General features: G+C 46.3%; 1 pseudogene; it reads left to right on the plus strand.

The window, feature by feature from the left end:
* Positions 1 to 19,419: 19,419 nt before the first annotated feature.
* The window catches only part of LOC122935154, a 44,725-nt pseudogene continuing 41,411 nt past the window's right edge, over positions 19,420 to 22,733 (plus strand).

Genomic DNA, 22,733 nt, shown 5'->3' on the forward strand with positions numbered 1-22,733 from the left:
CATGCTACTCACAAATAAGGTGCAAAAAAATTATATTACGAGGGATGCATGTTTGCTGTCACCTAAAATAAAAAAAAACAAGCTGTGTTTTAGGAGGGAAAAAAATTCCAAACATCAGTTAGAGCCAAAATTAACCCCAAACTCAGTGCCCTTCATGTGATAATGGTCTGATAATGTGAACAAAATTATATCACTTGCTGAAGACAAAACTGAAGGGAAAATACCCCAAGAACAAGCAGGAACTGAAGACAGTTGCAGTAGAGGCCTGGCAGAGCATCACCAGGGATGAAACCCAGCGTCTGGTGATGTCTATGCGTTCCAGACTTCAGGCTGTAATTGACTGCAAAGGATTTGCAACCAAATATTAAAAAGTCAAAGTTTGATTTATGATTATTATTCTGTCCCATTACTTTTGGTCCCATAACAAGTGGGAGGCACATATGCAAACTGCTGTAATTCCTGCACCGTTCACCTGATTTGGATGTAAATGCCTCAAATTAAAGCTGACGGTCTGCAGGTAAAGCACATTTTATTAGTTTCATTTCAAATCCATTGTGGTGGTGTATAGAGCCAACAAATATTGAATTGTGTTTATGTCTCAATATTTATGGACCTGACTGTATATAGTTTTTTTTTTACAGTAATAGACGCCACAAAAGGCTTTTAATCATATAACTGCACTGCTGACCAGCAAATATACTTTTGGTTTGCCACTAATACACGATAAAATGGCTTTAAAACAGATAACTGCACCGCTGACCGGCAAATATATATTTTTTCTTTTTACGGTAATACACGCCACAAAAGGCTTTAAAACATATATAGTAACTGCACCGCTGACCGGCAAATATGTTTTTGGTTTGGATAAATATAACAAATTGATAGATAGCAGGGGCTCCACCTACTACGACCTATAGTATACGGTAGGTGCACACTCCTCGACGCACACACTGTCGATATAGGAATAAGGTATATATAATAGAAGTTTTCGGGTGTCACACAGAGTACTCTAACTTATGTTAATATTAGTGTTGATCGCAAATATTCTAATCACAAATATTTATTGTTAATATCGGCACGTTGAGAATTCGCAAATATTTTGAATATAGTGCTATATATTCGTAATCGCAAATATTCTATTATTTTTTTTAACCAGTATACAAGATCCCTCCCTGCTTCTTGCTTGTGGGCCAATGAGAAGGCTTCGATGTCTTTCTCAGAGCTTAGCAACATCCCTAGCACAATTAGGAAAGCTGCCCCTTCACTATATAGGAACCTCCCCAGCAGCCATTTCCTACAGTATTTTGCAGAGAGAGAGAGAGAGGAGTGCCATTTCTGTGCTTCGCTGTGTCATTACATTAGATAGTTGGTTAGTTAGCTCAATATATAATACAGATAGTTACTGGGAGATAGTCAGTGTAGGTTAGTTAGTGCATAGTGTAGCTGATAGGTTCCAGTGTGTTAGGTAGTGTGCTAGTGATTACTATGCTTTGATAGGGTTTGTGTTTAGTGTGATATTTTAGAAATTACTGTGCTAGTCTCTAGTGTCACTGTCGCGTCCTTAAAAAAAAACAAAAAAAAATAATAACTTGCTGTCCATTTTTCTGTCACTGTCTTACGGTTTAAGTGTGCTAGTTTAGAAATTACTGAGCTAGGGAGGGATTAGCCTTACCGTCGTTCGTCTTTGGGAAAAAAAAATTCTGTCTGTTTTTCTGTCACTGTCTTAGGGTTTATTTGATTTGATTTTTTCCCCATTGTCCCAAACCCAATAAAGGTATCCCAAAGTCCATCTTTATTTTCTTTGCATTTTTTTTTGGTCTTCAGCCATGGTCGTGGTAGAGGAGTTGTTTCCAGTGCTGGACCGATGCCATGGAGGGATGGGCGCATCTGGCAGGGGCATGCACCTCATCACAGATTTTTTTGGGCGTGGCAGTCACCCCATTTCATCTCAGGACACCGATGCAGTTGTGGCTTTCATGAGACAAGCCAGTGGCATGGAGTCCTCTGCCCCGGCTCTGAGCAGCAGCAGCTCTCCTCCTCCTCCAGGACCAGCCCCCATCCCCCAAGACTCATCCCTGCTGCTGTTTGACAGCAACAGCGAGAGGGACATCATGGGGGAGGTAATGCAGGAAAGTGAGCTGCTGGTTGGTCCTGACGCTCAGGACCTTTTGTAAGGGATGGAGGAGGGGGTATCGCCCGTCAGTACCCCAGTGACATCCCTCCCAACTGATGTGGGTGGTTTTAGCCACAGAACAGACCCAGGCGTCAGCGGGGGGATAGCGGAGCCAGGTCATGGGCTCCACGTCTACTGTTCCCCTCAGTCCATCACTGGTTGATCTTGGGTCTGACCATGCAGGCGACAAAGAGGAGGGTGACCAAGAATGGGTGCCTCCACCCTTGTCAGGTGACAGCAGCACTGATGAGGAAGGTAGGCACCCGAGGCAGTGTGCCAGGTCACCAGTAAGCACAGCAGCAGGGGCTCCACTGGTAATAGCAGCAAAAGGTGGCAGCAGCAGCAGGTGCTGCCTCCACCTAGGCACACTGAGCCCAACCAGGCGCAAGCTAGCACCGACCCATCTGACAGGAGGTTGGTGCGTAAGTCGCCTGTTTGGGCTTATTTCACCCTGACAGAAGAAGATCGTACAATTGCCATCTGTCAGCTATGCCATGCCAGGGCGAGGAGAGGGTGGTCTCTTGCTCAGCTGGGTACCACTGCCCTTACCCAGCACCTAAAAGGCAACCACTGGCGGGAGTGGGACCAAATGCAGGGTGGTCGCAGCAGCGCAAGCAGCAGTGCGCAAGGGACATCAGCTCCTGCCACTGTCCTGCAGCCACCCCACTCCCTTCCAACAATGCATTCCCACTCCCCCACAAGTACTGGCAGCCAGACCTCTGCCTCCTCTGCACGCTCCTCTGTTAACTCCACTGCCATCTGGTGTCAGCCGTTAGTTGCAGAGGCATTTGAGCGCACCGCGGCCTACGTATCTGGCAACCTACTGGTGCATTCACTCAATGGGCTCGCCCAACCCAAATAGCGTGTCCCCAGCCGCCATTTCCTTGCCAGGACCGGCGTCCCTGCCCTACATCATATCCCTGTCGCTGGATCACGCTATCAGCGACAGGGTGCATCTCACAATGGATGCCTGGACCAGCAGACATAGGCAGGGACGCTATCTCTGAATCACAGCCCATTGGGTGTCCCTCCGAGGCACCGGGGAGGGATCAACAGATCTGGTGGCATCTCAGATGGGGTGCCACCCCATGGGGTGTCCAGGGGAGAACTGATGCTCTCCCTCAAGCACCTGTCTCCATCGCTGCTGAGCCCCCCAGCAAGCGTCCCCATAGCTACACAAGTGTGGGGCACGTCCGCTGCCAGGCCATACTCCAGCTTGTGAGCTTAGGGGAACAGAGACAGGCTCAGGTCAACAAGTGGCTGACACCCCGAAGGCGCAAGGCAGGTATGGTCGTCTACGACAATGTCAGTAACCTCCTCGCCGCAATCCATGCTGGCAGTCTCACGCACGTTCTCTGCATGGCACATGTCCTCAACCTTGTTGTACCAGAAGTTCCTGCACACATAACCAAGGTTGAGTGACATCGTGCAAAGGGTACGAAGGATTGCCAGCCACTTCCGACGCTCCCCAACCGCCACCGCGTCCCTGTCTAAACTGCAGCAGGACAACAGCCTGCCACATCACAGGCTGATGGTGGACAGTGTGACGCGGTGGAACTCCACCCTCCACATGCTGGAGAGGTTGTGGGAGCAGTGACAGGCGGTGAAGGATTACCTGCTGGACCTAGGCACTCGGGGGCCATCACACCCACTCCCCTACATCACCAATGCAGAGTGGGGGCAGATACACAGGTCTGCCACGTGTTGGCCCCCTTCGAGCAGGCAACCAAGCTGGTCAGCGGGGAGCACGTTGGCCTCAATAACGTGCTCCTCATAGTGTTCCTGCTGGACAGGACACTAGAACGCCTGCTCGATGCTGGGGAGAGTGCCATGGTGGAGCAAGAAGAGGCAACATTGCTCCACCAAGACCAGGCCCAGGATGAGGAGGAAGAATTTTTTGAGGAGGTTGTGGAAATCCAGGAGTCTGGGCCTGGTTAGGAGGGGGAGCCGATGCCGGCTCACCGTTAGTCCGGGGGTGGGGCAACTCCCAGAGGCAGCAGCAGGAGGACCAAGACGTCATGGTCCCAGGCAGCCAAGAAGAGTCACAGCGGGCTGTCCTCTTCCCCATGGCTGCCCACATGCTGCACTGCCTCCGGAGGGACCCCCGGATCAGGCAAATAAAGGAGTGGGATGATTTTTGGTTGACCACCCTTTTAGACCCCCGCTGCAAGGGGAAATTGGAGCAGTTCATCCCAGCCAGCTGGCGGGATGCACGTATGCAAAATCTGCAGGCCTGTCTTCTCCTCCGGCTGGAGCAGGCCAACTCTCTGCCTCACGCTCCAGTTCTCCCCGCTCATCTCACCCAGCATATAGCTGGCCCCAGCAGCTCCAGCTGAGCAGGAGATCTTATGGGTGAGATGAGGCAGTTCTACCAGCCTGCGCCATTAAGCAGCAGCAGTCACCACCAGAGGCTGGCCCGCATAGTGGTTGACTACATGGGGTCCATCGGTGCTTCCGACAGTATGAGCACCAACAACCCCATGGAGTACTGGGTTGCCTGGCTGAACACCTGCCGTGGGCTCACTTAGTATGAGCTGGAGGTTCTGTCTTGCCCTTCCTCCAGGGTACTATCTAAGCGGACATTCAGCGCGGCAAGTGGGGTGGTCATCGATAAGCGGACAAGTTTGTCCACAGACTCCATGGATAGACTGACGTTTATCAAAATGAATGAGTCCTGGATCAACGGCAACTTCTTGGCCCCAACTGTCGGTTCAGGACGCTGAAGGGTCCCTTGTCAATCCCTCTCCTTTGCTCTCTCTCCAAAAATAGTTTTTTAACTTTTGTATATATTTATGGATGAATTTATTTATTTATGGATGAATTTATTTATGTATTTATTTATTGATGTATTTATTTGTGGATGAATTTATTCATGTATATATTTGGCGATTGATTTATTTCTCTATTTCTCTATCGATTAATTTATTCATGTATTTTTTCATTAATTTATTGAACCTCTTATTTATTTATTCATTCAATTAACATATTATATATTTGTACAAATATATTGTGGCCTTTACAATCTTAAAACACCTTTGAAATAAAAATTGTCAAAGGAAAATATTGCATTTTATATGCATGGGAGCACATTCCTGCTGTAGACAAAGAACCTGCTGCTGTCAGAGGTGTCATAGTTTTTTTTTTTTTTTGTTTCCCCAGTCTGGCGGGAGCCATTCCTGGGAACACATTCCTGCTGCAAACAAAGATCCTGCTGCTGTCTGTTCTAGCTGAGTTTGGCCAAACTATGTGTAGGCCTTATACTACACTGTTACAATTTACCTGCTGCTCCTGTCTGTCCTGATGATTTTGGCAGAGTTATGTGTAGGCCTTATACTACACCGTTACCATTTACCTTCTGCTTCTGTCTGTCCTGATCCTGATGATTTTGGCAGAGTTATGTGTAGGCCTTATACTACATTGTTACCAATTACCTGCTGCTGCTGTCTGTCCTGATCCTGCTTAGGAGAACCAGCATGGACCACTTTTTCGCCCTTGGACTTTGTCAACTAACGAGTACTTGATTTCTCTTAAACTGGTGTGCATGCTTCATAATCGTGCATATGCTCTCTTCATCATAGATTTTCAATATTGATATATACACTCACCTAAAGAATTATTAGGAACACCTGTTCTATTTCTCATTAATGCGATTATCTAGTCAACCAATCACATGGCAGTTGCTTCAATGCATGTAGGGTTGTGGTCCTGGTCAAGACAATCTCCTGAACTCCAAACTGAATGTCAGAATGGGAAAGAAAGGTGATTTAAGCAATTTTGAGCATGGCATGGTTGTTGGTGCCAGACGGGCCGGTCTGAGTATTTCACAATCTGCTCAGTTACTGTGATTTTCACGCACAACCATTTATAGGGTTTACAAAGAATGGTGTGAAAAGGGAAAAACATCCAGTATGCGGCAGTCCTGTGGGCGAAAATGCCTTGTTGATGCTAGAGGTCAGAGGAGAATGGGCCGACTGATTCAAGCTTATAGAAGAGCAACGTTTACTGAAATAACCACTTGTTACAACCGAGGTATGCAGCAAAGCATTTGTGAAGCCACAACATGCACAACCTTGAGGCGGATGGGCTACAACAGCAGAAGACCCCACTGGGTACCACTCATCTCCACTACAAATAGGAAAAAGAGGCTACAATTTGCACAAGCTCACCAAAATTGGACTGTTGAAGACTGGAAAAATGTTGCCTGGTCTGATGAGTCTCGATTTCTGTTGATACATTCAAATGGTAGAGTCCGAATTTGGCGAAAACAGAATGAGAACATGTATCCATCATGCCTTGTTACCACTGTGCAGGCTGGTGGTGGTGGTGTAATGGTGTGGGGGATGTTTTCTGGGCACACTTTAGGCCCCTCAGTGCCAATTAGCCATCGTTTAAATGCCACGGGCTACCTGACCATTGTTTCTGACCATGTCCATCCCTTCATGACCACCATGTACCCATCCTCTGATGGCTACTTCCAGCACGATAATGCACCATGTCACAAAGCTCAAATCATTTCAAATTGGTTTCTTGAACATGACAATGAGTTCACTGTACTAAAATGGCCCCCACAGTCACCAGATCTCAACCCAATAGAGCATCTTTGGGATGTGGTGGAACGGGAGCTTCGTGCCCTGGATGTGCATCCCTCAAATCTCCATCAACTGCAAGATGCTATCCTATCAATATGGGCCAACATTTCTAAAGAATGCTATCAGCACCTTGTTGAATCAATGCCACGTAGAATTAAGGCAGTTCTGAAGGCAAAAGGGGGTCCAACACTGTATTAGTATGGTGTCCCTAATAATTCTTTAGGTGAGTGTACATTGCTCCTCTGCGGTCAAGTGTTCCATGCCAGGCTGTACTCTGGATACCTCACGGTGAATCAAAGTACCAGCTCCCGATCACATGGGACGCCATGTGGGACGCTGTACAAGTACGTTGACTATACACAGCGGTCAGGGCCAAGCAACTCTAGCCTGGACGCAAACACATTGTGTGATCCCAAGGAGTGGTAACTGATGATTGCGCACCAAAGTATTCGGGTATTCGGCCCGAACACATTGCTATATTCGTGTGCTAGGCCAAGCACCCGAGTATAATGGAAGTCAATGGGAGACAACCAGGCAAACCTTGCTGGTCCATTGGAAAAATTCATAAAGTGACAGAAACACCACCAAAATGGATCGGGAACAGCATGGGGACGATGTCAGAAGGATTTTTGACTCCAAGGTCGCTGCTGGGAACCATGTTGTCCGAGTTGTACACCACTTTTACAGACTGACAAAAATACGCACAAAACCCAACAAAAAAATCTATTTTACAGGAAATTGGTAGGAAACATTCTTTCCTATATATTCAATTGTATATAAAGTGCAAGTGCTGCAAAAAATTACAAGCAAGAGGCACTCCGAAACAGCCTGTATATCACATAAAGGAGGGCATAATACACACCCTTGAAAAATTATGATCGATGGCCTGCTGGTAACCCTCAAAAACATTTGGAGAAATGGCCTGCTAATCTGACCACCTAAAACCTTAGGGGCGAGGGCCTGCTGCTGCATTGGTAACTCTAGATAACTTCCCTGTGACGGCGACGATCCATTTGGATGTCTGCCCTATCAACTTTCGATGTTCTTTTCTGCGCCTACCATGGTGATCACGGGTAACGGGGAATCAGGGTTTGATGCCGGAGAGAGAGCTTGAGAAAGGAATACCACATCCAATGGAGGTCAATGGCTGAAATCTGATTGGCTGTTGTTGCCGTGCCCCTTTTTTTCCTAATTGTGAACCACCCAGAGAGGGTGGGACAAGTTATTAAAGCTCAAGCATCCAAGGAAGGCAGCAGGTGCACGGCAATTACCCACTTCTGACTCAGGGAGCTAGTGACAATAAATAACAATGCAGCACTCCTAAGCGGCCCTGTTATTGGAATGAGTACACTTTCCGTTAACGAGGATCTCTAGTAGGGCAAGTCTGGTGCCAGCAGCCAACTTGCTCCTGGCCTCCACAATATTCACCCAGTGTGCCATCATGGTGAGGATTGTGTTGACCAGACTCTTGGCTACTGAGACTGGACTTGTAGGTGAGGGCCTGCTGCCGCTTCGTTGACTCTAGATAACTTCTAGCCATCGCACGTCTCCGTGATGGCGACGATGTCTGCCCTATCAAAATTGGAGCAATTTTTCAACAAGGACCTTCTGGTATAGCACCGTTTTGCTTGTCCTCTCCACCAGAGGAATGAGAAATAAAAAGTTCTCTTTGTAGCGGGCGTCGAGAAGGGTGAACAACGAGTAATCCGTGTTGAAAGGCAGCCTGTCATGCCCCACTCTGACGATGTGCGGAGGTCAGCCAGGATAGCAGCACAAGTTTAGTGGTTGCTTTGGAGCCGTGCTGGATCCGCCTCTCATCAGGTGCACTGGGTGGGGTCTTTAGTTTAAATAGCACACTGCCCAGTGCCCTGAGCGGATTATACTGTTCATTCTGGTCTGGGAAGCTTGGAGGGAAGGTTGGCGGTCAGTTCCTGCTCTCAGGAATAAGTGTTATTTCTTGTTCGGTTGTTTGTGTCTTCTATTCCATCCAGGTTCTGTGCGAGCAGACTGCTCCTATCTCCCCACTTCACCATCTTAGGGAGTTCAGGGTTTTGTCAGCTTAGGCTGGAGGACACTAGCACACCTACCTTCAAGGTCTGCTGTGGGCTGAGCAGTGCAGGGAAAGAGGTCAGGGATAAGCTAGGAGGTGACCCTTCCCCTGTCTCTCGTCCAGAGCCTGGTTGGTGTGTTATCTTGTGTACAGAGTGTACGTCCGTCGTGACATTATAATCCGCCATACTGTGACTGCCATTGCTCAGCGCTTTTGTGATGGCGTCAATTGATGCACTGGTTGACCCCATGCAGGGTTTATCCCTAGAGGTTTGCGATCTGCGTAGTTCGGTCACACAGTGTCAGAGGGTGCTGGCAGCAGGTACAGGTCAAATTGTTGGGGAGCCTAAAGTCGCTCTTCCTGAGAAATTTGCAAGGGGTACTGATGATTTTTTCCGCTTCAAAGAGTCATGTAAGTTGTACTTTAGATTGTGCCCATTTTCTTCAGGTAATGAAGATCAGAGGGTGGGTATCATCATGTCTTTGCTTAAAGGGGATGCGCAATCCTGGGCTTTTTCTCTGCCGCCCGGTTCTCTGGCCCTCCGGTCGGTGGAGGAATTTTTTAAAGCCCTGGGATTGATTTACGATGACCCAGATCGAGTTTCGATGGCAGATTAAAAATTACGTAACTTACTACAGGGTAAACATACTGCTGAGGTTTACTGCACAGAGTTTAGGAGGTGGGCTACTGAGTCGAGGTGGAACGACCCCGCGTTACGTAGTCAGTTTTGTCAGGGGTTATCTGAAAGGTTGAAAGATGCCCTGGCTTTTCATGAATACTCAGATACTTTGGAGAATGCAATGTCTTTGGCTATACATTTGGATAGACGTATCAGAGAGAGGTGTAAGGGTCCCTCTGTGCAGGGGATTCCTCCCGCGTGCGGTTTTGTTTCACCAGCTGCCCAGGGTGATATTGCTTGTTACTCTGGGGTAGGGGAGGAACCCATGCAGTTAGGTCAGATTTCTGGCCATTCTGATAGTAGAGACTTTCGAAAAGTGCACAATCTATGTTTCTATTGTGGGAAGAAGGGTAATTTTATTTTTTCTTGTCCTTATGTTAAACCACAGGTGGACGAGAAAAAGAATAAATAAAAAAAAACTCCCCTCACACTTGGTTGTATGAATGGTGTGGTGGAGCAGACGGGTATGCAAGCTCCCTGCAGTTCCCGTTTTCTCCTTTCAGCTATGGTGGCGCTAGAGTCTAGAAATGTGTTTGTTGATGTTTTCCTTGATTGTGGTGCTGGGGTAAATTTAATTGACTTTATTTTTCTTCAGGGCCTGGGACTAAGTACTTGCACGTTAGAAAATGAGATTCCCGTTTTTGCAATTGATTCTTCCCCTCTTTCTCAAAGGAGCCTTACTCACATTGTTCATGGTATTCATTTAAGGGTGGGTGATTCACATGCTGAGATTATTTCTTGTTTTGTCATGAAGGATTTGTCAGCTCCAATAGTGTTGGGGTTGCCATGGTTGTCTAGACATAACCCAATTATAGACTGGCAAGCAAGACAAATCATTGGTTGGAGCAAGTTTTGTTCGGATAATTGTCTTGTCACATCTATCGCTGAAGTGTCCATTACGGCCTTGCCTCAGTATCTCTCGGATTTTTCGGATGTCTTTTCGGAGGGTGGGGCTCAGGAATTGCCCCCTCATCGAGACTATGATTGTCCAGTGAATCTTATTCCGGGGGCTAAGTTGCCTAAGTCTCGGCTTTACAACCTCTCTCAACCCGAGAGAGAGGTCATGCGAAAGTATGTCGCCGAGAGTTTGGCAAAGGGTCATATCAGACCATCTAAGTCTCTCCAGTGGCAGTAGGTTTGTTCTTCGTGAAGAAGAAAGATGGATCACTGAGACCGTGTTTGGACTTCCGGCAGTTGAACAATATTACAGTCCGGGATCCATATCCCCTGCCTTTGATCTCTGATCTTTTTGATCAGATTGTTGGAGCCAAGGTGTTCTCCAAGTTGGATTTGAGAGGAGCATACAATCTGATCAGGATCAAGGAGGGGGATGAGTGGAAAACGGCCTTCAATACGCACGAGGGTCATTTTGAGAACCTGGTAATGCCTTTTGGGTTGACTAATGCGCCAGTGGTATTTCAGCGATTTGTCTATGATATTTTTCATCTCTTGGTGGGGAGGTTTGTAGTAGTTTACCTAGATGACATCTTAATTTATTCTCCTGATCTGAAGACCCATCAGGATCATGTGAGACAGGTTTTGACGATCCTTCGGGAGAATAAGTTATACGCTAAACTGGAGAAATGTTTGTTTGCGGTGCAAGAGCTTCCGTTCTTGGGATACATGCTTTCTGATTCCGGTTTTCGTATGGACCCCGAAAAGGTCCGGGCAGTTCTGGAATGGGACCGACCGGAGAATCAGAAAGCTTTGATGCGGTTCTTGGGGTTTACAAATTATTATAGAAAATGTATTTCGAATTATTCCACCCTAGTCAAACCCCTTACTGATATGACCAAGATGTCTCTGTCTGGTCAGATGAGGCATTACAGGCCTTTTCGGCTATTAAGGACAGCAGAAGGGGGGGTACTGTCATGCCCCACTCTGACGATGTGCGGAGGTCAGCCAGGATAGCAGCACAAGTTTAGTGGTTGCTTTGGAGCCATGCTGGATCCGCCTCTCATCAGGTGCACTGGGTGGGGTCTTTAGTTTAAATAGCACACTGCCCAGTGCCCTGAGCGGATTATACTGTTCATTCTGGTCTGGGAAGCTTGGAGGGAAGGTTGGCTGTCAGTTCCTGCTCTCAGAGATAAGTGTTATTTCTTGTTCGGTTGTTTGTGTCTTCTATTCCATCCAGGTTCTGTGCGAGCAGACTGCTCCTATCTCCCCACTTCACCATCTTAGGGAGTTCAGGGTTTTGTCAGCTTAGGCTGGAGGAAACTAGCACACCTACCTTCAAGGTCTGCTGTGGGCTGAGCAGTGCAGGGAAAGAGGTCAGGGATAAGCTAGGAGGTGACCCTTCCCCTGTCTCTCGTCCAGAGCCTGGTTGGTGTGTTATCTTGTGTACAGAGTGTACGTCCGTCGTGACACAGCCTAACATGAAGTCAGCCATGTGTGCCAGAGTACCAACAGGCAAGACTTCACTGTCATCATCAGAAGGTGAGCTGACCCTGTAAAAGATTATAGGTGAGGGCCTGCAGTTGAGCTGACCCTGTAAAACATTATATGCGAGGGTCTGCAGTTGAGCCGACCCTGTAAAAGATTTTAGGTGAGGGCCTGCAGGTGATCTGACCATGTAAAACATTATATGCGAGGGCCTGCAGTTGAGCTGACCCTATAAAACATTATATGCAAGAGCCTGCAGTTGAGCTGACCCTGTAAAACATTACATGCGAGTGCCTGCTGGTGAGCTGACCCTGTAAAACATTATATGAGAGGGCCTGCAGTTGAGCTGACCCTGTAAAACATTATATGCGAGGGCCTGCTGCTGAGCTGACCCTCTAAAACATTAGGGGCGAGGGCCTGCTGGTGAGCTGACGCTCTAAAACAATATATGTTAATGCCTGCTGGTGAGCTGACGCTTTAAAACATTATATGCGAGTACCTGCTGGTGAGCTGACGCTCTAAAACATTATATGCGAGTGCATGCTGTTCAGCTGACCCTATTAAAAAAATTTAGTTGAGGGCCTGCAGTTGAGCTGACCCTATAAAAAAAAATTTGAGTGAAGGGAATATATACAATCGAGATGAGGAGGAGGAGGAGGAGGAGGAGGAGGAAAAAACAAGATTCAACCATATACTCTTTTTTTGTGGTGGAAAAGGTGCATGGGAGTACATTACAGTAGATTGAGTACATTATAAATGATAGATTGAAATTGCCTTTATGTTCATCATCAGCTCAGCTCTACTCTGGTGGAGATGAGAAGTCAGGGGCAATCCAGACATTTTCCTTTTTATCTGAGTCAATCTGTCAGCATTGCCAGTGGACAAGCGGATACGCTTCTCTGTTATAATGCCACCAGCAGCACTAAATACATGCTCAGACAAAACGCTGGCGGCAGGGCAGGCCAGCACCTCCAAGGCGTGGAGCGCATGTTCGTGCCATGTGTCCAGCTTGGACACCCCATAGTTGTAAGGCACTGAGGGATCATTGAGGACACTGACACTGCCTACTATGTATTCTTTTACCATCTTCCAAAACTTTTCCCTCCTTGTACCACTAGAATGCGCTTCAGGGTAAGGTTGCTGGCGGGGTGTCATGAAAGTGTCCCATGCCTTGGAGAGTGTTGCCCTGCTTTTGTTGGAACTGCTGTGTGTTCCCCTTGTCTCCCTTCCTCGGTTACCTAAGAAAATACGGACTCTGCCGGCCGCGTTGTCAGATGGAAAATTTTGGAGCAATTTCTCAACAAGTACCATCTGGTATTGCACCTGTTTTACTCGTCCTCTCCACCAAAGGAATGAGAGATGAGATGTTCTCTCTGTAGCGGGGGTTGAGAAGGGTGAATACCCAGTAATTCGTATTATCTAAAATGAGTATAACGCAAGGGTAGCTGGAAAGGCAGCCTAACATGAAGTATGCCATGTGTGCCGGAGTACCAACAGGCAAGACGTTGATGTCGACATCAGGATGACTATCTATCTCATCATCCTCCTCCTCCTCTTCTGCCCATCCACGCTGAACAGATGGAATTAAAGTACCATGGGTACTACCCTCTGTAGCAGAGGCAACTGTGTAATGTCCTCCCCCATTCCCTTGTCTGCCACATTCAGACAAGGGAATGGGGGTGGGGGATAGGAGCAGTTCCAGCTCCATCAGCAGCAATTTGATTAAAGTCGCTGATGAGCAGCTTTCTTCACCTGCCTAGTGAAGAAACTACTCACCAGCAGCAGCAGCTAGACCTGGAGCAGGGCATGAACCAGCAGGTGGTGACATACTTGGACAGCACCCTGCCACCCCATATTGAAGATCCGCTGGACTACTCGGCAGCCAAACTGGATTTGAAGCCGCAACTAGCCGAGTTTGCCCTGGAAAAGCTATCCTGCCCAAACAGTAGTGTGGCATTCAGAGCAGGTGTTTAATGCGGCGGGGGCCATAGTTACCCCAAGAAGAACTCGCCTGTCCTCCCAAAATGTCAAGAGACTGAGCTTTGGCAAGATGAATCAGGCGTGGATCAGCCAGGATTTCCACCCACCAATGCCTGATGCATCAGAGTAGATCATCCATGGTGCCACACCAACACTTTAACAAAAGAGACCGGTTTCTTCTGGCTACCTGCCTCAGCTACTATTCTAAAGCTGCCACCTGCCTGATGCCACACATCTGATGCCAAGCGCTCCTTCTTTCACCCACAATCTTCAGCTAGTGCTCAGATTGCCACGCACCTCCACACTCTGTCACCGGGTCACTCTGTGGTCTCCTAATGCTGCTGCCACCTCCACACTTTGTCACCTTGCCACTCTGTGGTCTCCTGATGCAGCTGTCACCTCCACACTATGTCACCTTGCCACTCTGTGGTGTCCTGATGCTGCTGTCACCTCCACACTCTATCACCGGGTCACTCTATGGTCTCCTAATGCTGCTGCCACCTCCACACTTTGTCACCTTGCCACTCTGTGGTCTCCTGATGCAGCTGTCACCTCCACACTATGTCACCTTGCCACTCTGTGGTCTCCTGATGCTGCTGTCACCTCCACACTCTATCACCGGGTCACTCTATGGTCTCCTAATGCTGTTGCCACCTCCACACTTTGTCACCTTGCCACTCTGTGGTCTCCTGATGCTGCTGTCACCTCCACACTATTTCACCTTGCCACTCTGTGGTCTCCTAATGCTGCTGTCACCTCCACACTATGTCAGCTTGCAACACTGTGGTTTCCGAATGCTGCTTCCACTTCCCCACTCTGTCACCGGGTCACTTTGTAGTTTCCTGATGCTGCTGCCACCTCCATACTATGTCACCTTGCCACTCTGTGGTATCCTGATGCTACTTCCACCTCCCCACTCTATCACAGGTCACTCTGTGGTCTCCTGATGCTGCTGCCACCTCCACACTATGTCACTTTACCACTCTGTGGTCTCCTGATACTGCTTTCACCTTCACACTATGTCACCTTGCCACTCTGTGGTCTCCTTATTTTGCTGCTGCCACCCCCACACTGTCATTGTGCCAACCTGTGGCCTCCTTCTGAAGCTACTGCTGCCGCTAACTTCCACACTCTGTCATTGTGCCACTCTGTTGCCTCCTGATGCTGCTGCCACCTTTACACTCTGTCATTGTGCCACTCTGTAGCCTCCTGATGCTGTGGCTGCCACCTCCACACTGTCATTGTGCCACTTTGTGGCCTCCTGATGCTGCCACCACCTCCACAGTCTGTCATTGTGTAGCTCTGTGGCCTCCTGATGCTGATACCACCTCCACACTGTCATTGTGTCACTCTGTGGCCTTCTCCAGATGCTGCTGCCACCTCCAGACTCTGTCATTGGGCCACTCTGTGGTCTCCTCATGCTGCTTCCACCTCACCACTATGTCATAGGGCCACTTTGTGGACTTCTCATGCTGTTCCCAACCTCCCCACTTCATGACTGGGCCACTATTTTGCCTTTTGGCCTGGCTGACATTATCATTTATTTGACACTTCTTCTGATCTGTAAGAAGGAAGGAAAAATGAGATGCACAACAGATCATTTCTATGTAGCAGCTGTATTGCCTGTGTAGTCCCATCAGAATTGGCTTATGATTTCGTAGCCAAAAGCAGGAGTGGGTACTAAGCACAGAAGACATGCAAATATTCAATTCACTGTGTCATCTCCGTTTTGGATCCACTCCTGTTTTTTTGGCATTAGCAATACTGATGGAATACTGACCAAATGCTGACCAAGTGAAGCCGGATGTTCCACAGACAGGATCCTTTTTTGGGGGGTTATTGTTCTGACGGATCAGAGGAAGGGCAAAATAATCAGTAATGTCAAGACAAACTTATGGTTGACGCCCTCTCCACTCTGTCTGGGGGGCTCTACTTGTGTAAGCGTTTAAAAGAACAGGTTTTGTAGCAATCTATGTGGAATCAGCTGATGAGGGTGTAAAAGGAGATCTCTTCTTCTTGACACTAACATCGACCTGTAAGGCTGAGTTCATAGTTATTTGGTAAATTTTGGCCCTGTGACTGCCTAAATAAGTGAAGTGTGCAGTGATTCAAAGAGCGACGCCTGTCATCTGCATGTCATACTGACTCACAGTATTATGTCACTGCCACAGCAGACTCCCTATGAGTGTTGCTGCAAGTCACAGTGTTCTACAACACAATAAAGGACTCTCTGCAGCCAGGAAATAGCTGTTTTTTAATTTGATTTGCTGCAAATATATTCAGATCGAACCAAATTTTTTTGAAAAATTCTACGTACCGGACAAATAAATTTTTGAGAAATTCGCTCATCTCTAGTAATAAACACAGGCGCAAATAAACGCTCATTTCTACGAACAAACTTTACACTGGTAGTGACACACTGAAATGTGCTGAATTATAAATGGTAACAAAACGGAAACATTTTTTTGATTCACACAAAGTCAATTAAACAGGCTCTTTTATGAACACACTGCACACTGGTATTGACGCACCAAAAATGCATTACATTTCTCTTGTATAAATGGTATTAAAAATGTTACTGATTTTTTTTAGTAATTAACTGGATAAAATAAACACACTCTTCTATAAACACAATGCATAATGAAACTGATGCCCTAAAATGCACTGAATTGTGCAATTTTTTAACATGATCAAAATTGCAGATGCTTTTTGGAAACAAAAAGGAACATTTTGCAGTGTATGCTACAAAATATATATGCTGATGGTGGTTCCAAGAATATGTCTGTAAAACAATTATTAATTGTAGCAGCTTTCTAACAGATTGTTGGAAAAAAAGCTGACTCATGCACAGAAAATAGGAGTACTGTTGTCACGGTCTCTCCCATAACAGAGGTTAGAAGCTCTAAGAGACTGGCGGGACTTGAGGTTATCTGACAGTCTCTCTCTTTACACTTGTTGCAGTGTTGTTGTTAGTAATGGCCACACCTCTTATCCCAGGTGTAGCTTGTGGTCATTACTGATCTCTATATAGTCTGGACTCACACTTCTTGCCATGCGGTTGATATTATCTGCCTGGAGTTGAAAGAGCTGGTGTGAGTCCCTCATCTGTGTTCCTGCTCATCCATTTTCTATTGAAGATAAGTGTACTTCTCTTTGTATTTTGTTGTTCCCATTTACTCGTTGTTTACTAGGCCTCAGGGGGACGCTGGTTCGTTCATCTGGGAAGGAACCAGTGGTCTCTGACCCAGTTACTACTCCTAGGGCTTTCCAGGGTTTCTAAGGCCTAGCTTTCCGGTGAATACAGGAGTCAGGGCTAGGCTTAGGGTTTCCTAGGTGGTGACTTCTACCCTTTTTCTAGCCGTGAGGCATAGTTTCTGGTCTTTTTCCTTCTGTTGTCATTCTGGTGTTCCTCCACCCCCCGCCCCCTTGTGACAACTGTCTCTTTGAATGATCTTAGTGCAGGGTCTTTGTGTCTGCAGTGCCAGCCATGAACAGCTGCCCCCCCCCCCCCCGTAAGACATCCAGTCCCAGTACACTAACTGTCCCTATGCACTCCCTATTGATACAACCTGACTTTCTACCTAGTAGTTTAATCTACCTAACTCAACTTCACTGTCCCTGCAATAACCTAAGATGACTGGCTTGTGTCTGAAATCATTGTCTGTCAAACACATCTTCTCACATCAGAGGCTGAGCTTCACAGCTAGCACAGAGCCTAATAGACCAGCAAATATTCTCCTAATTGGCTGTCATGCGGCCTGCGAAGATAACATGACCTGTCAGAGTCATGTGATCTTTCATCCTTATACTCCTTGTCCTGTTTCCCTCTTTATTGTACTTAATTTTGAAAGTAAAATTATCAGTGCTTATTTAGGCAATTATGATTCATTTGGAAGAAACATTTTGTGAGATTCAGTTAGAATCCCGTTAGTGTAGAATGGAGTATATTCAGACCATGGTCTTGTTACCAGTGGGGTACCTCAGGGATCTGTTCTGGGACCCATATTGTTTAATATCTTTATCAGCAAAATTGCAGAAGGCCTCGATGGTAAGGTGTGTCTTTTTGCTGATGACACAAAGATTTGTAACAGGGTTGATGTTCCTGGAGGGATACACCAAATGAAAAAGGATTTAGGAAAACTAGAGGAATGGTCAAAAATCTGGCAACTAAAATGTAATGTTGATAAGTGCAAGATAATGCACCTGGGGCATAAAAACCCAAGAGCAGAATATAAAATCAGTGATACAGTCCTAACTTCAGTATCTAAGGAAATGGATTTAGGGGTTATTATTTTAGAAGACTTAAAGGTAGGCAGACAATGTCATAGAGCAGCAGGAAATGCTAGCAGAATGCTGGGGTGTATAGGGAGAGGCATTACCAGTAGACAGAGGGAGGTGCTCATGCCGCTCTACAGAGCACTAGTGAGACCTCATTTGGAGTATTGTGCTCAGTACTGGAGACCATATCTCCAGAAGGATATTGATACTTTGGAGAGAGTTCAGAGAAGAGCTACTAAACTGGTCCATGGATTGCAGGATAAAACTTACCAGGAAATATTAAAGGACCTTAACATGTATAGCTTGGAAGAAAGACGAGACAGAGGGGATATGATAGAAACTGCTAAATACATAAAGGGAATCAACAAGGTAAAAGAGGAGAGAATATTTGAAAGAAGAAAAACTGCTACAAGAGGACATAGTTTTAAATTAGAGGGGCAAAGGTTTAAAAGTAATATCAGGAAGTATTACTTTACTGAGAGAGTAGTGGATGCATGGAATAGCCTTCCTGCAGAAGTGGTAGCTGCAAATACAGTGAAGGAGGTTAAGCATGCATGGGATAGGCATCAGGCCATCCTTCATATAAGATAGGGCCAGGGGCTATCCATAGTATTCAGTATATTGGGCAGACTAGATGGGACAAATGGTTCTTATCTGCCGACACATTCTATGTTTCTATGTTTTCTACTGTATTTTGCTTCCATCTGCAAGACATAGTTTCCTTGTTATTTAAGGCCTTATGCACACCGCCGGATTTTCCTTCCACATCTAATCCACATTTTTAGCGGTTCGAAATTCAGACACATTCATTTCAATAGTCTGCAAAAAATGTAGACAACCCACTGTATTTCAGTGCTGCAGTCCTGCAAAAGAAATAATAATAGTAAAAAAAAGTGCTACACTTGTCCGTTATGTAGAAAAGGATAGGACACTTCTATAAAAGGGAGAAAGAACATGATGACATGTACAGTACACTGCCGGTATGCATGTTTTGAGGATCCATAGTTTGGGGACCATAAAACACATATGGTCTTGTGCATGAGGACTACGTCAAGAACTTTGAAAACAGAATACCTGCTGCATACTGTACATTTTGTAGTCTAAGGCCTCTTGTACATCTCCTTTACCAGTGTCCGGCAGGCTGATCCGGCAGAAAACAGATTGACAGTCCCATTAACTACAATGGTATCCAATGGAGATCTGGCTGCTACCCAGCACATATACATGCAGTGTTTGTCTGAACAGTGCTAAAAACCAACTCTCAGCACAGTGCATTGGTGATACCACCATGGAGGCATCTAAGAGTCTGGCTGTGAGTTGGTTTTTAGCACTGTTCAGACCTTGTTCACACACCACAGGTAGTTTAGTGGTAGGACCCCATGCTTGCTGAGACACCGTGATGTGGTGCATGAGGGGCTCCGATATGTTCCTGACTGGAAGATATTTGCAAAGTTCTCAGCTTTTAACATCGGCTTGAGGAATTAGCTAGTATTGTCAGTTGTGTATTTATGTAACTCACAGAAATTGGGACCTGCTTAGAAATCTATACTCATCTAGTCCCCATTGCTCGGTTCTGACTCCCTCGCTCCAGGGCTCTTCATTGGACTTCTGGTCTCTATATGTCAACTTCCTGCATGGACAGGGTCACTTTCTTCTCTGCTTCCACTGAGTGGCCTCAAAGGTGACATATCTCCAAGCAGTACATCACCCAGCAGTGATGTGCCACTTTGGGACATATCACTGTTGAGATCAGTCATTGGCTGGGACCAGAAGTGCAGTGCAGACAGCTTGGATGTCAGAGGGCCATAATTGAGTAGCAGGGACTGGATGAGTATGGATTCCTCTACAGGTCCCAATATCTGGAGATTATATATTAAAAAAGAGAGAGCACCTTTATGTCTCAAAAGGCAAACATTAAATACGTATATGTACATGTGTATATGACTTTTCCAGACACCGCGCTCCATCTGTAGTGAGAGTTGCCTCCATGGATACTGGAAAGTCCTACTGGAAGGAAAACAGAAATGCTGCTACTACTGTGCCCCCTGTGCAGAAGGCGAAATCTCCAACCAGACTGGTGAGTAGGGACAATTTCACATGAAAGTACAAATCTACAAGATGGGCATTAGCACCGATCAGACAACATTCATTTTCAGCTCTATTGCAAGAGAAAGATATGTTCCAACATTATCCTGGCTCCGGACATGCCAGGAGGGTCACTGTAACAAGATCACTGTAATAGCATTTTGTTGCATTAACATGTTAAGCCAGTCAAGATAACATTGTTTCTATAAATGGACCGCGCTGCTCCAGGACAAAGCTGAAAAATCCTCTCTTCCAAATCTCACAGAAATTTCGTGAACATCGGTAAGCGGTCAGTTCACACAGATTCACCTTTCTCTTGGTAACCTTATGAGAAAACAAGGTGCCGCAGATAGTAAAGTACAATCACAAAAGTTCCAACTGCAAGGCTTTTATTGTACTTACAAGATGGGTATGGTAACAAGCAGTATGTACAAATCATTCACCCGATCCGGATTTCGCTTTAGAAAGCTTTGTCAGGGGTATCTACTCCGCCTACCTAGAGGCGGTCTTTATATACCTGCCGGTGATAAGCCACCACACCTCCTTATAATCATCATAGCCCTTACGGCTCAATACAAAAATAAAACTCAATAGGGTACATAAAATACATTCATAAAATACATATCGCAACAAAAGACCTCCACGGGGTCACCAGATTACTAGTTAAATAAAAATTACAAACATATCTGGACTAATCCAAACTAATCGCATCTGATCGAATACTATGCGATCACATCCGAATTTATCACATCCGATCGCATAGCACTCTCATGGTTAACACTAAAATTCTCATTGTTAGTACACAGACATATCTGGACTGATCACTTCTGATCGCATAATTTGACATGATCGCATACCATTCTCATAATTACCACTACCATTCTCATGGACATGATCAGGACATTCTCATAGTTAACACTATCATTCTCATGGTTACTATGCAAACATATCTGGACTGATCGCATCTAATCGCATAACATTCTCATAGTCAGTGGCGTCTCAAGCTTTCAAATTTTGGGGGGGCACACTGGGGGCCAGGACAAAAGTAGGGGGGGCAGCTATAACAACGATACATTTACACAAGTATGCTTAGAAATGCTGCGATACTTTACCCAATACCTAAAACCGCAACAGGGAAGAAAAGTCCAGCTGTCTGTGGATGACACTTTTATAGAGAGGGGGATCTGTGGATGACACTGCTATGGGGGGATCTGTGGATGCCACATACCGTGTATAGCATCTTATGCTATATGTGTCATCCCCATTTCCCCCTCCATAACAGTGTCATCCACAGATCCCCCTCCATAACAGTGTCATCCACAGATCCCCCTCCCCGCCTCTCACAGGAGTGTACATTTGACATTTCTAAACTGTAATCCATATCCTGCAGTAACTTTAACTTTAAATCAGGATTCAGCGGCCGCTAGTACCTTAACCTTACACCACTCAGCTAGCTTCGGTAACAGGGCCAGGCTACAGCCTACAGGTCCTGCCTGTTAGTTGTTATCGAGCTAGTGCCGATTTCTGCAGGTCAGAGGATACGGATTACAGTTTAGAAGAAATGTACACTCCTGTGAGCGGTCCAGACCAGTGGCGGATCCAGAGACTGGTCTCGGGAGGGGCACTTCCAGATTATTTTCTGTCCGCCGCCACAGAACAAGGGTGCTTATAGAACAGACTACACAGTGTAGAGGTATAGTGTATATTGTGTGGCACAGTGTAGCGGTATACTGTATATCGTGGGGCACAGTGTAGAGGTATACTGTGTGGCACAGTGTAGAGGTATACTGTGTGGCACAGTGTAGAGGTATACTGTGTGGCACAGTGTAGAGGTATACTGTGTGGCACAATGTAGAGGTATACTGTGTGGCACAGTGTAGAGGTATACTGTGTGGCACAGTGTAGAGGTATACTGTGTGGCACAGTGTAGAGGTATACTGTGTGGCACAGTGTAGAGGTATACTTTATATTGTGGGGCACAGTGAAGCGGTATATTGTATATTGTGGGGCACAGTGTAGGCTATATGTCTATAACATAAACATATTTCACAAGAACACTTACAGTTACTTGGCTTGGCCCTTGGGGATCTCGGACGCCACTTCCACACTTTGGCCGGGGGCTCGGCGGAGCTGATGTTGTGTTTAATCCTAATGAGAAATATTTCATAATAAGGATTTGGAGAAGGGGCAGAGGGATAGCAGAGCAGGGAGAGGCTGGTGCTGCTACTAGGGGGTCATACCATGGGGGAGTAATAAAGCCCACCATTATGCCCCCTAGTAGAAATAATTCTCCTTATAATGTGACAATGCAAAAACTTATGCCCCCTTATGCCCCCAGTTGAGCTAATGTCCCCCATAATGTGCCAGTATAAAATACCCCTATATAGTGCCCCCAGTAAATGCCCCCATAGTGCTCCTCTCCCCCTTCCTCCTAGTGCCCCCCATAATGTACCAGTATAAAATGCCCCAGTAGATGCCCTCAGTGTCCCCCATAATTTTGCAAGTATAAATTACCCC

This window comes from Bufo gargarizans, chromosome 4 (assembly GCF_014858855.1).
Source record: "Bufo gargarizans isolate SCDJY-AF-19 chromosome 4, ASM1485885v1, whole genome shotgun sequence".
Classification (NCBI taxonomy): domain Eukaryota; kingdom Metazoa; phylum Chordata; class Amphibia; order Anura; family Bufonidae; genus Bufo; species Bufo gargarizans.